The sequence below is a fragment of the Hesperophylax consimilis genome, chromosome 5, assembly GCF_061612785.1.
Source record: "Hesperophylax consimilis isolate HC1 chromosome 5, BYU_Hcon_1.0, whole genome shotgun sequence".
Lineage (NCBI taxonomy): Eukaryota > Metazoa > Arthropoda > Insecta > Trichoptera > Limnephilidae > Hesperophylax > Hesperophylax consimilis.
The window spans coordinates 35394750-35408334 of NC_142840.1; positions in this window are offsets into that span (position 1 = coordinate 35394750).

Here is a 13585-nt window from a genome sequence, read left to right on the forward strand (position 1 = left end):
TTCCTTTTTTCCTAAAATATTCTTTATCCACCACGCCCCTCCCGGATTACATGCTTCTGTGATACCTTTATTATCCTGTTTCCTCGCTAATTGGGCTCTTTTTTATTACATATTATCATTTTTTTTCCATATTACTATCAGATAATTTAGTAATACCTATGGAAAAGACTGAATTAAGCTAAAGTAGAAGATCCTTTCAGTTTTTAAATAATTTAAATAATAACTTTTTTAGGGGAACTCTAACTCCTAATAAAGTTTTTTTTTTTTTGTAATTATTTTTTTTATTTTTCATAATATGTTTACATGGTACATAATTCATTTTACATCTTGGGTTTTTTTACTACTCTTCCATTGAAAGCATTTGCTTGTGTATGGAAGGGGAGTGTACATAAATGTTGTTGTTAGTTAGTACTTAAATAATTAATTGTACATTTTTTTTTTTTTTTTTTTTTTAAAGAAAGACAAACATTCCCGGGTTACAAATAACCCAACAATGTTTGAAAATCTCCTACTACCACCACAGAAAGCCGAAAATGTTGCTTGTGTTGTGATGGAGGACTTAGCCATCCGAGGAATCGAACACGCGACGCTCGGGTGAGACCCAAGCCCACTCAACCACTGACCGGTCAATAAATGTATGTTTGCTGTAGTATTTTTTTGATAGTAGTGAAGGATAATGTATTAATATAATAAATTTTAAAAAGAAAGGAAGTTATGGAAAACTAAGGATATTTGTGAGATTAATTAAATGACAGTAGTTTTTTTTTCAGAATATTTTTAAAGTGTCTCTTGACAGAGAGCAGTATTCGGGTTTTATCATTAATGCTTCTGATTTCTTCTGGTAGACGATTGAAAAAAGTTCTTCCCTGGTAAGTATAATGATGTTGTGCAAAAGACGTATTTAGTTTTGGACATAGAAAAACATGTCTAAGTCGCGTTCTGTTTTCATTTAAAAATTGATATTTATCTTTTTCTTTTATAATTTGGATTAATGAGTTTTTAATATATAGGTCTTTAAATGTAGGTACTTGAAATTCTTCAAACAGGCGTTCTGTTGGGTAGTAAAAGGATTTTTTTAATATAATTTTAATAATTGTTCTTTGTATAATTTCAATTGGAAGAAGAATACATTTATACGCGGATCCCCAACTAATAATAGCGTATTGTAAAGTGGATTGAACTAAGGCATAGTAAATTAAATATAGATTTTTTATCGACAGAAATTTTCTAATTCTTAAAAATATATATATTAATTTTCTAATTTTTTTTACTACTTGACATATTTGTTCCTTCCATTTCAGATTTTTATCAATAATTACTCCTAGATATTTAATTTTATTTGTTGTTTTTAGTACTGTACAGTTTGATTTGCAATAGTTTTGGCTGTGAATTTTAGTATTATTATGTATGACAATGTTAAAATTTTTAGGAGTATCATTTGTATGGATTGCAAATGGAATTACAAATGTCTTTTCATTATTAACACTAGAAAGACCGAAGCGGTCATTTTGACCGTTTCTTGATGTAATTTGACGATATTTTGCTTAAAATTTATGGTAATGATCTGATTTTTTTTTACTTTTCATGATTCATGATTTAACGACCATTGTGAAAAAAAACAGGTACGTACCTTATTTATTTACCGAAATATAATGATTTATACCTACAAAGACCGCCGCGGTCAATGTGACCGTTAGGGCCATTTTAAGCTGGGTTTGTTTAGGATCTTCTTTATCCTAGTTACGCTCGCGGGGCTTATAATGCTAGCCACCTGTATATTGACTTATTATGGTTGACATTATGGGGACCCCTCATATTCAAAGAAACTATGAGTAAGAACAGGTTCAAAGAAATTGTGAAATATTTGCGTTTTGATTTGCAAACTACGAGATCTTCACGACTGGCAACTGATAAATTTGCACTAGCATCGGCAATTTGGAACAAGTTCTTAGAAAACTGTAATCTGTGTTACGTTCCTGGTGAAAATTTGATGGTCGATGAACAGCTTTTTCCTAGCAAAACTCGTTTTCCGTTTACTCAGTATATAGCAAATAAGCCTGACAAATTTGGAATAAAGTATTGGCTTCTAGTGGACGTAGATACTAAATACCTATGTAATAGATTTCCATATTTAGGTAAAACTGTGGAACGTTCAAATGAGTCATTACCAGAATATGTAATAATGAAACAACCGTTTCTCAAAAAGGGCCGAAATATCACAACTGACAATTTTTTACTTCTATGAAGCTGGCAGAGAAATTATGAACTGAACAAACAAGTATTGTCGGACGATGAGAAGGGCCTGGAGAGAAATACCAGCAGTTTGCAAAACCGTTTGTACTCCACATTATGAATAATTTATTTTGAAGGCTAAAAATGGTACTACACTAAGGACGGGTTGTTTCGGAGAAGTTGAACAATTCATCAAATTTCAACGTTCATTTTCAAGTTCTGTGAAAGATTTTTTAAAGTTCTGTTTTAATTTCAGTTTTGTCAAGCACCTAGCCTATGATGATATAATAACAGAACTTCAATAGGACTTTCACAGAACCCGGAAATGAACGTTGAAATTCGATGAATTGTTCAAATTCTCCGAAACAACCCGTCCTAACAGTTTATCTAGGAAAACCGAAGAAAAATGTAATGATATTGAGTACAGTACATCCAAATTTTCAATTTGGCGACAGAACAAAGAAAATTCCCGAAACGATTGAATTTTACAATTCTACAAAATATTGTGTCAATATAAATATTACGTAAGAGCTGGAAGTAGAAGGTGGCCTGTGCACGTTTTCTACAACATACTTGATCTAACCGCTATAAATGCATGGATAATTTATAAAAAAATATATCTCATCACAATTTTATTCTATAGCTTGTTGGAAAACTAAGGACAGCATATACAAATAGCAGAGCTGGTCCAGTTGTATTTGCTCCTGAAAAATTGACAGAAAGGGAACCGGAAAATAAAACTTCTAAAAGACAACAGTGCCAAATTTATAAAAAATGTAAGCAAAATAAAACAACCGACACATATGATAATTGTAAGAAATCTGTTTGCGGAAAGTGCCTCGGATATTATAAAAAAAAACAGTTTGTACTAAATGTGCACCTAATTAATTAAAGTTAATCATTTTAATATATAATTATTGTTTAATTTATTTAATATTATGCCAAATATTACAAATATTACACAACTACAATAATAATAAACTCGCATGTTATCAGCGGTCAAAATGACCGCTGTGGTCTTTATAGGTATGGAGCAGTACCCGGTCTTTCTAGTGTTAAGTGACAGTAAATTAGTGTCGAAAAAATTCTTGAGCGTGTTGATGTCTTCTGTGACCTTTAATTCTACATTTTCCCAAGTCTTATCACTTATTATTAATACTGTATCATCGGCGTATGACGTGATTTGACCATGTAAAGGTTGAAAAAAAATATCGCTTACATATATAGTAAATAGAATTGGTCCAAGCACTGTACCTTGGGGGATTCCAAAGCTTGTAATCTCTTGATCACTTTTAACACGATTGATTTTTACCACTTGAGGACGGTTTTTTAAGTAGTCGGTGATCCATTTAATCACGTTGCCTTTTATGCCGATATTATTCAATTTTTTTAATAGCATCTCATAGGATATGCTATCGAATGCCTTTCTAAGGTCAATAAATATACCCGCACATTTTTTACCTTTATCTAATGATTCGTGAATGTATGAAGTTACGTTAGCAATAGCATCTTGTGTGCTGAGTGATTTTATAAAGCCAAACTGGTTTTTGTGTAATATTTTATTATTATGTAGAAAATTTACCAATTGTTTTTTTACTATTTTTTCAAAGATCTTTCCTATATTAGAAATTAGACATATTGGGCGATAATTCGTTGCTTGATGTGGATCTCCAGATTTGTAAATAGGTGAGATTATTGTGGTTTTGTAGTTCATTGGAAAAATTCCATTTGTTAAACTTAAGTTTATTAAATGAGTGATAGGTTTTATTAAGTGAGGTTTCATAGTTTTTAACATGTGTGTCGTAATAGAATCAAAACCGGGAGACGAACCTCCTTTCATATTTTCTATTATTTTCGAGATTTCACATCCTGTTGTTGTTTCAAACATTGAAAGTATATTACGTTTCTGTATATTTTTATATTTATGGTTTTCTTGGTTTGAAGGCGTATGAATATTTTTGGCAAGATTTTTCCCAAAATTTGCAAAGAAGGAATTAAGTATGTTTGCACATTGTTTAGGCTGTATATTGGCATTTATAATTTTTTTATCATGTTCAATGTACTTAATGTTTTGTGTTTTTTTTGTATTTTCTATGGCGAAATTAACAGTTTTCCACATTTGTTTATGGTTATTTTCTGAAGATAATATTTTATTTTTAAAATACTCTTCCTTACTTTTTTTAATATAAGATGTTAATTTATTTTTATATTTTTTATAGAAAATATATGCTTTTTCATCTTGGGGATTTATTGAAGTTATTTTGTAAAGTTTTTCTTTATTTCTGATAGATATAATAAGTCCTTTGGTAATCCAAGGCTTTAAACATCTTAATTTTGATTTTATGTGTGTTGTTATCTCAGTTGTCGAATTTTTAATGTGTTGTGACATAATATTTTCGAAGTTAGTCGAACAAATTTCAGTATCATCACTGTTTAAAACATTATTCCAATCCTCCTTTTTTAATTTTTCAGAGAGAATAGTCATATCTATTGTTGATTTTTTGGTTATTAAATTATGTTTTTTATGTTTAATATTATAATTATTATACAGAAATAAGCATGAGTGATGATCAGTTATGTTAGTTTTCCAAACAATTGATTTTATTTTGTGAAGTTCTTTAATGTTTACATTTGTCCAAATGTGGTCTAAACAAGATGGAGTATGTTATTTTATTTCCTTAGTATTTTTATTTATGCAAGATATAAAATTTTGTTCAGTCATACAATTGATGTATTCATTTTTGTTAATATTTTCTATTTTTTCATTAATATTAACGTTAAAATCTCCTACGACGAAGCAAAGTTTATTTTTTAATTTTAATTATTTGTATTTGAGGTCATTAATAAATGTAATAATACTCGAGCCATGCGTTCTATAGATAGCTATTAGATGGTATATTGATTTGCCGAGTTTGAAATGTACTTCGATGCAGTTTACTAAGTGTATTGGATGTTCTATTATGTTAACAATACTAAATTTATTGCTTGCAAATATTATTATTCCCGAATTTTTATTGATGTCTACTTTGGTAGAAATATAGTTGTACTCAGGTAAGTGATAAGACGGTGACTCATCGTTCGTAAATGTTTCGGATAACACTATAAAGTCTGGTTTTTTAATTAAATTATTTATTTTTAGAATTAATTCATCTAAATTTTTTTGAATGTTACGGATGTTTATGTGCATAATAATTATATCATTGATGTTTTTAGAAATAATTTTGTTACACGAATCGGTACATATACATTCATATTCTTGAATTTTAATATTTAACTCTAATTCGTTACTTAAGAAATCATCCATTTAATGCATTTTCGGTTGTATTTTACAAAATTATTTATAAGATTTTTATTCAATGTCGTAGTTAATTCTTTCTTTGGCTAATTTAAGCATGTAAGATCGGAACTTACATGTTTCGCTGTTTGTTCGGTGGTCTACTTCATTCATTTTACTGTTCAAGGAGTTTATTTCTTTCTTCTTGTTAGCTGAGTTGCAGTTAGCGCATTTGGGTGGCAGTTCCAGGGATTTACACTCAGAGATGGGATGATCTTCTGAACAGTGCTTGCATGTTGGTTTATTCATTCTATTGTAGCATTTTTGTGCTGTGTGTCCAAATCTTTGACAGTGGAAACATTGGGTAAGAGGACCGCAGTCTTCTACATAGATTCTCATGAATCCTAGATGAATTTTTTTTTTATTAATAAGATGTAGTCTCATTTCGGGATTTGTTTGTAGTATTAAGTTTTTGCTGTTAGTTTTTTTGTTTGTAATGATGGCCTTAACTTGTAATATTTCTTTGTCTTGGTATTTTTCACATATCATTTTGATGTCGTTGTTTTGTTCAATGATGTCTTCTAAGAATTCTTTTTCGGTATAGTCTTTGTCAAGACCTTTGAATATTACGCATGGATCCGTTTTCAGAAGTACCTCCGCTATTATGGTTTTGTCGACTTCATTTATCTTATCTTTTAATTTTTTTGCGTCTTCTTTTTCTGGGCATGTTATTATAAGGTTTTTCTTTGTTTTTTTAATTTCGCATACTCGAATTCCCAACTGCGATATTTTAATCTTTTGTATTTTCTGTTTTATTTTTTCAGTGTCTTCTTCTTTTAAACTTTTAATTATTATAGGAAATCGTTTTTCTTGCGTTTGTGATACTAAGTTTTTTACTGCAGAAGAGTATGAAAATGGGTATTTTTGTGCTTGGTTTTTTTCTTGAATATCACACTTTTCTTGTAATTTAGCTAATTCTATTGCCATGTGCGATATCATTTCCATGATGTTATTTATTTCTTTCATCATTTTTGATTTGGTTTCTTTGGTAAGTTTATTTTCTTCTATGATTGTATGTAGGTCACTTATGTTTTGTTTCGCCTTTGTTATGAAGGCATGCGGATCAACCGCTTCCTCCATTTTTCCAGGTTAAAAATATATTTTCCGTAAATTTATGTATTTATTTAATTTGTCTTGGATTGAAGGTGTTATTTTATTTATTTATCGCTTACGGCGCTCACTCGCGTCCAACACCGTTGGAAGTTTGGGCGACACTGATTTGGGAGACACTGACACGTTATTTGGCAATTGTGAACATAGAAACCAAATTTATTTTATTCATATCTCATTATTCAATTATTTGTTTCATGTTTGAATTGAAAATAAAGAATAAAATTATTTTTTAAATATTTGTTGCGGAAATTTTTTTTTATCGCTTTATTAATTATAGTCTTAAAATTAGGTTTGAGATCCGAAATTCGAACTTGCTATTATTTGTAATACGCCAATGCCCTCTCAAAACCTCTGTTACCACCAAACTCCCACGGAACACCTTTTAGGAACCAATGCCATAGATTCGGCGACTAGAATGGCGCGATGCATATTCATGGCTGTCCGGAGATAATCCTTGATAGCATTGCCATGGAAATGACCCTTGACAATCCTCATGTTGCTGGTTGAGAGGTACAAATTTAAAAATAAAATCACTTCACCGTATAATGAACTATGAATTCTCGACTGTTCTATGCAAATCCATGCACCGACACGCTTTTCATGCGGACTTTTTCGGTAGTTGTTTAATTTATTCCAATTAATTCAAATACTGCACGTTGAACGGTCAATCATTTTTAGGCTTCTTGATCACTAAGTTGGTTACTTACATATTATTAGACACATGTTTGTGACAAAAAAAAAAAAAAAAAACTAAAGGCATAAATCGGGTTAGTTCTGGTTTTACAACATCTTTTTTTGATCCCCCGACAATTAGCCTTTCTACAGTTGATCCCCCGGACAGTTGATCCCTCTGCCAGTTGATCCCTCGGAGAGTTGATCCCCTAAAGGATTTTTTGTTTGCAGGTACTTCCTCATCTGCAAAGTAATGCAGCGAGGATATACGGCCGTATTACAAAAATCGATATACTTATACCTGCAGACGTCTTAGGTGGAAATCCACTTAACAAATATTTTGTTTAGTGGATCTTGTCCTAGAGATCAACTTTTCCAGGGGACAAACTGTCCAGGAGATGTACTCTCGGTGGACCAACAGTCGGTGATCAACTTATGACGTCTGACGTCTTCAGAAAGGACAGAACCTTGGGACATTCAAGAGGAGGAAGAGTATTGCCAGCCGCGAGACGTGACCACGCAACTCACACCCAGAGACTTACCTATCTGGAAAATAAAGACGAGAATATGTGGATAAAGACATGCCTAAATGATTTTGGAGTTATTTACATACGTGTTGTGTACATTCCACCGGCATCTCCAAATAAAACATATACCGATTTTTTTGATAAGGTTACTGAGAATTTCAATTTTTTAATCACTAAAAACATTGTTATAATAGGCGACTTCAATCTAAAATCGAGTAACAAAGGCACCGAAATGGATCTCATATATTTTATGAATCTTTTCCAAATGGAACAAAGCTACTCTATTTCAAATGTGAAGGAAAACACGCTGGACATTGTTATCAGCAACTTTAATTTAAAAGTATAAAATCCTTATACTCACTAGTTAAAAGACGCTTATCATCCATTGTTATGTTTAGAGAATTCGCCAAACAAAAACACAACCAATCGTCAAACACGAAATTTCTGGAATATCATTGATAATAGTGTTAGGCGAGGATGGAACTTCGAACGTGGCGATTTTAAAGCACTTTATTGCCATTTACAATCTCATGACAGGCAACCTTTGAAGGACATAAATGATGTTAATTTAGGGACAAACTTATTCTATTTTATAATTTATTAATACTTTGATTTGTGCTTCAAAAGTAAGCGCACTCCGATGAATGGTAGAAAAAATATCCTAAATGGTTTTCTGGTGAGGTTGTTAGCGACATAAAACTCAAATTCAAACATTACAAAAAATGGAAAAAAACTAGAACGGTGAATGAACGGGAAATGTTCTGTCAACTTAGAACAAAAATAAAGCGCAGTATTCTATTAGCACATATGCAATATATTAATTCTATTGAAAAAAATATCAAATACGATCCCAAATCTTTCTGGAAGTTTTTCTCGTCCAGAAGAAGTGATGGCGGGTTTGTTGACTATGTTACTTGGAATAATCAGCCTTTCTCAGGAGCAGATATGCCAGAAGCATTTGCAGACTATTTTAAATCAAACTTTAGTAAGGAAGCTGCTGACTTGAAATCTTTTATACATGGAAAAAATACGCCAATAATAGCACAGAATGTAGATATTCAAAATATCACAAACACTGACATCACCGATGCTGTTAAAAAATTAAAATCCAAAACTTCTTTTGGACCGGATCTTTTTTCCGTCATTTGTGTTAAAGGGATGCTTTGAGCCCTTATTAACACCTCTTGCGCATATTTATAATCTTTTAATTAACTCAAGAATATTTCCAGACCTGTGGAAAATCTCCAAAGTTACACCGTTACATAAAACTGGTGATAAGGCTTCAGTGTCTTATTACAGATCAGTGGCGACCCTATCCTCTCCAGCCAAGATGTTTGAACTAATAATTCATAAAAGCATTTATACCCAAGTTGAACCCTTTATAACTGACCAGCAACATGGTTTTAGGTCTGACAGATCTACTGTGTCTAATTAAATGGTTTTTTTCGGAGTACATATCTCAAGCTCTTGATAGTAACAATCAAGTAGACGTATCATACAACGACTTAGCAAAAGCCTTTCATTCAGTAGATCCGCTTATTTTCCTAAATAAACTCGAACAATTTGGAATTTCAGCGAAACTTCTATGTCTATTTGTAATTTATTTCTCAAATAGACAACAGTACATAACTTATGGTATTTTTCACTCTTCCAACTTCATCACAAACTCTGGAGTTCCACAGGGGTCGAATCTTGGACACTTACTTTTCTCGCTATTTATCAACGACATTTACCACTGCATAAAATTTTCTAAGTATATATTATTTGCGGATGACAAGAAACTATTATTTTTTAATAAAATCTTTGGAAAATTGCTTGCAGCTATAAAGTGATATGAATTCTATCGTCGAATGGAGTAATACCAATAAATTAGGATTTAATATTAAAAAATGCTACACCAATACAAACAAAACTATTTACTATAACTACAGAATGTCTTATTCATCTCTTCAGCACATTGTTATTTCGAAAGATTTGGGAATCGCATTTGATACGCACCTAACATTTCACGTCCACATAGAACAATATGCAACAAAGCTTTAAGAATGCTAGGATTTGTGCTAAGCAACTCCAGACATTTTTGCCGCGATTCGTGTGCTATACTATAGCACGTAGCATTTTGGAAAGTGGTTTTGTAATATGGGGATTAATGGATTTAATTTACTCTCAAATGATAGAGAAAGTACAAAAGAATTTTAAGAGATATTTATATCTTAGAGCCTTTTTATTCGGCATGCTGGGTATTAATAGCATCACCGATAGAAGGAAAACTGTTTTGTTGACAATATCATATAAACTTCTAAACGGTAACATCTGTATTCTCGATATACTAGAAAAAATTGAGTTTTATGTCCCCGACAATTACATATGAGCGCACAGGCACAGAACCTTTTTCGTTCCAAAATGCAGAACTAACTTACCATTAGTATTGCCGCTCGGAAAAATGATTCTGTTATTAAATTACCTGTCCCCTGATATAGATATTTTTCAATTAAATATTCAACAGTTCAAAAACGCGATTATTATTTCATAAAATAAAATTAAATGTACATTTATTATTGGTTATGTATAACTGCAAATGTGCATTTAAAATAAAATAAATAAATTATAAAAACTGTCATGGAATCCATTTTTTAATATGATGTTGTACAATGTTATTGGTTTCTTTATTTAACTGATTTTTTTATGTTATTCGTAGTCTGTTGTATGTTGTGTACATTATAAATATTTGACACAGGTATTGCCTAAACTGAAGTAATAACCTCCTCACACTTTGTGCTGTGGCGGGAGGAAGCGGTAAGCGGAAGTTGCTTGGTATCTGTATAAGCCTGGAGCACTTACGCCTTTTGTGAATAGATAGCTTCCACCTCCGCATTAGATTTGTTAGCGCCCCTCCCATCGCCCCCCGCTGTCATCCCAACCCACGACCCACTGTCAACAGACACAATTTCCTCCATTTACTCACCGGAAACTTATTCCGGCATCAATCATGGATACTTTTCTATGATAATAGCGACACTTGTATAAAAGACGATTTTGATAAATTATTGTGAGTTGCTATTAATGGTTCTCCTAAACCCCTTGAATTACCAAGACAATTTTCGATTCGGAAATATCAGTACCTCTCTATGATCGTAAAAGACAATTAAAACTCGTTAATTCGTTTTTTAATGGATTACCAATAATTTGAAGATATTTTAAATAATTTAGCAAAGCTATTTATTCCGTTAAGCTGTGAATTTTTGTGAAACTTTAAGCTAAGTTAAATAACAAATTCCCATCCTGCTTAAATATAAAAAATTAAATTAATTCACAACTACATTGAGTCCATCAAATCTGGACTAAAGGAAATAAGATAAAAATAAATTAATTAAAACATCGTCATCAAGGTTATTGAAATTACCCTACCCAACACAGGATGAACCATAGAGATGTTGAAAACCTTCTGTCCAAAATCTAGTTTGTTTTTGCACAGGATCTCCTGAAACAAAAAATTAACCTGTTTTCGCATTTGTATTTCACATACCTTTCTTATCAAAATTATAAATAAAGAAAAAATAGTAAAAATATTCAACCGCTTCCAGGAAAACTATGTAACTAAAGCGGATGTCATGGTTTGTGGTGGCCTGAATAAACATTTTTTTTGGCAATAAGTTACTTAAATTATTAAATTTAAATCCATAGGTACAACCAGGCACGGGCCTCTTGTACGTGCAGCCATCCATCGTAAGAAGTTTTAACGCCGAATTGCACCTACCGCTATCGTTTTGTTACTCACACGTAAATATACAGTGGACGAGTCAGTTTGTTGAGATTAATTGATTAGTGAAGCGATGTTAACATGGTTTCGCTATGGAGGAAAAAGAAAAAAATAAGATATATAGGTAGTATTACAGCAACAAATTTACTCTACACTCCCCACTGAATATTTTAACGCTATTTTAAGGATTTTTTTGTAGAAAAAAAGTTCGTAATTCATTTTAAAGTTGTGTAAGCTTTATCTATTCATACTGGCAATAAACGGATTGACAAAAATATTGTTCAACGAATTGCATTAAGTTAAATTATAATTTATTACTTTATTTTACAAAAACAATATCGTTTAGACTTAAGAACCAATATTTGTTTACCTCATTTATAACATTTTATTTTTATCCAAAATCAAATAATTTTCATTGTATTTATTACACTTGAATATGAGATGAATAAAAAATGAAATACGAAATGTGTATCAACGTATTTTCTATGGATTGTATTCAATCGGCAATCTGTCGCACTATGAAAGATATATACTTCAAAGCAATTTTAAGAGCATATAACGGTACAAGTCCCATTTCTAATTATTTTCTATCGTAGTGAACAATATCAAAATCTGCTGAAATGATCGATATCAAATGAAACGTCAATAATATCTTCGATGGATGTGACCTGCGCATGTATTATATGTATGTGAAATGCATAAAATATCCGACAATGGATAAAAGACGTTTTAAATGAAATGAGGTCTATGTAAAATGCGGCCTACATATAAGGCGGTCTGTGGCAGGACAACGTCTGCCCGGGCCCACTAGTTTTATATATAATGATCTAATTTGTCGACACTTTCCAAAACTACTGAATGTATGTTAAATGCACCAATTTATTGTTTTTTATAAAATATTTTTTTTTTACGGTTTTTGTATATTATAGTATATTTTTAAGTTTTGTAACATTCAATCGAGGTTCTAAGTTATTATTAATCGTAAAGAAAATGATTATTAAGGTATGTTATCGAACATGGGTTTCATTTATTAAAGTTTAAACCTCATTTTAATATTTAAACATTGTGAATAATATTAAAAACTCTTAAAAATATAAAATACGATAATACACCCATTGAATAAAGAATAATAACTCTTCAAAGTTGATTTTCAAGATCCGTGAAGGTGCTACCAAGTTTTGTTACTATATCAGTTTTGTGAAGCAACTGATCCAATAATTATATAATAACAGAACATGAATAGAATCTTCACAGAACTAGAACATCAATTTGGAAATTTGATTAATTTTTCAAATTCTATGAACAAACCTATCCTTGGGGTATTTTCGTTTTAGTCATTGAATACACCGAAAAAGTATAAAAATAAAAAAAATAAAAAATAAAAAGCGCCTCGATTACACGTGTAATATCCCTTCTGGTGTTTTTTTTTACTTTCTGGAAGATTTGTATTGGGTTTATTAAAACCATGTTTCTTTTTTTTTTTCTGTTTTTTTCTTACCTAGTTTGAAAAGGCTTATTAGATTTTACACCATAGCAGCCATTAATGTAGGGTAAATGGTTGTTTATCAGTTGAGTGAAATTGGATGGGGAATTTCATGTGATTCCATTCCAAAACTAGTCCTCACCTCACAAAATGCAATTTTGAAAGAGCCATCAGAGCCCCTGCAGACTGTGTTTTTAATTCCCTGAATGTAATGTCTCTGAAACAATTTTAAACAAAATATATTTTTTTTATTTTTGGAATAACTTTATTGAGTAAAACCTCAAATTGTAATATTTTAATATTGAAGACAATATTAGCGATTTCTAAACGAAAATCTGAAACAGAAAAATCAGAAAAGGATACGGTCACATCTAGGACTCGAACCCAGGACCCTTGTCTTTCCGGGACACTGCTCTACCGCTGAGCTAATGGGACCCTATCCCCCTCAGTCACTTTTAACTGAA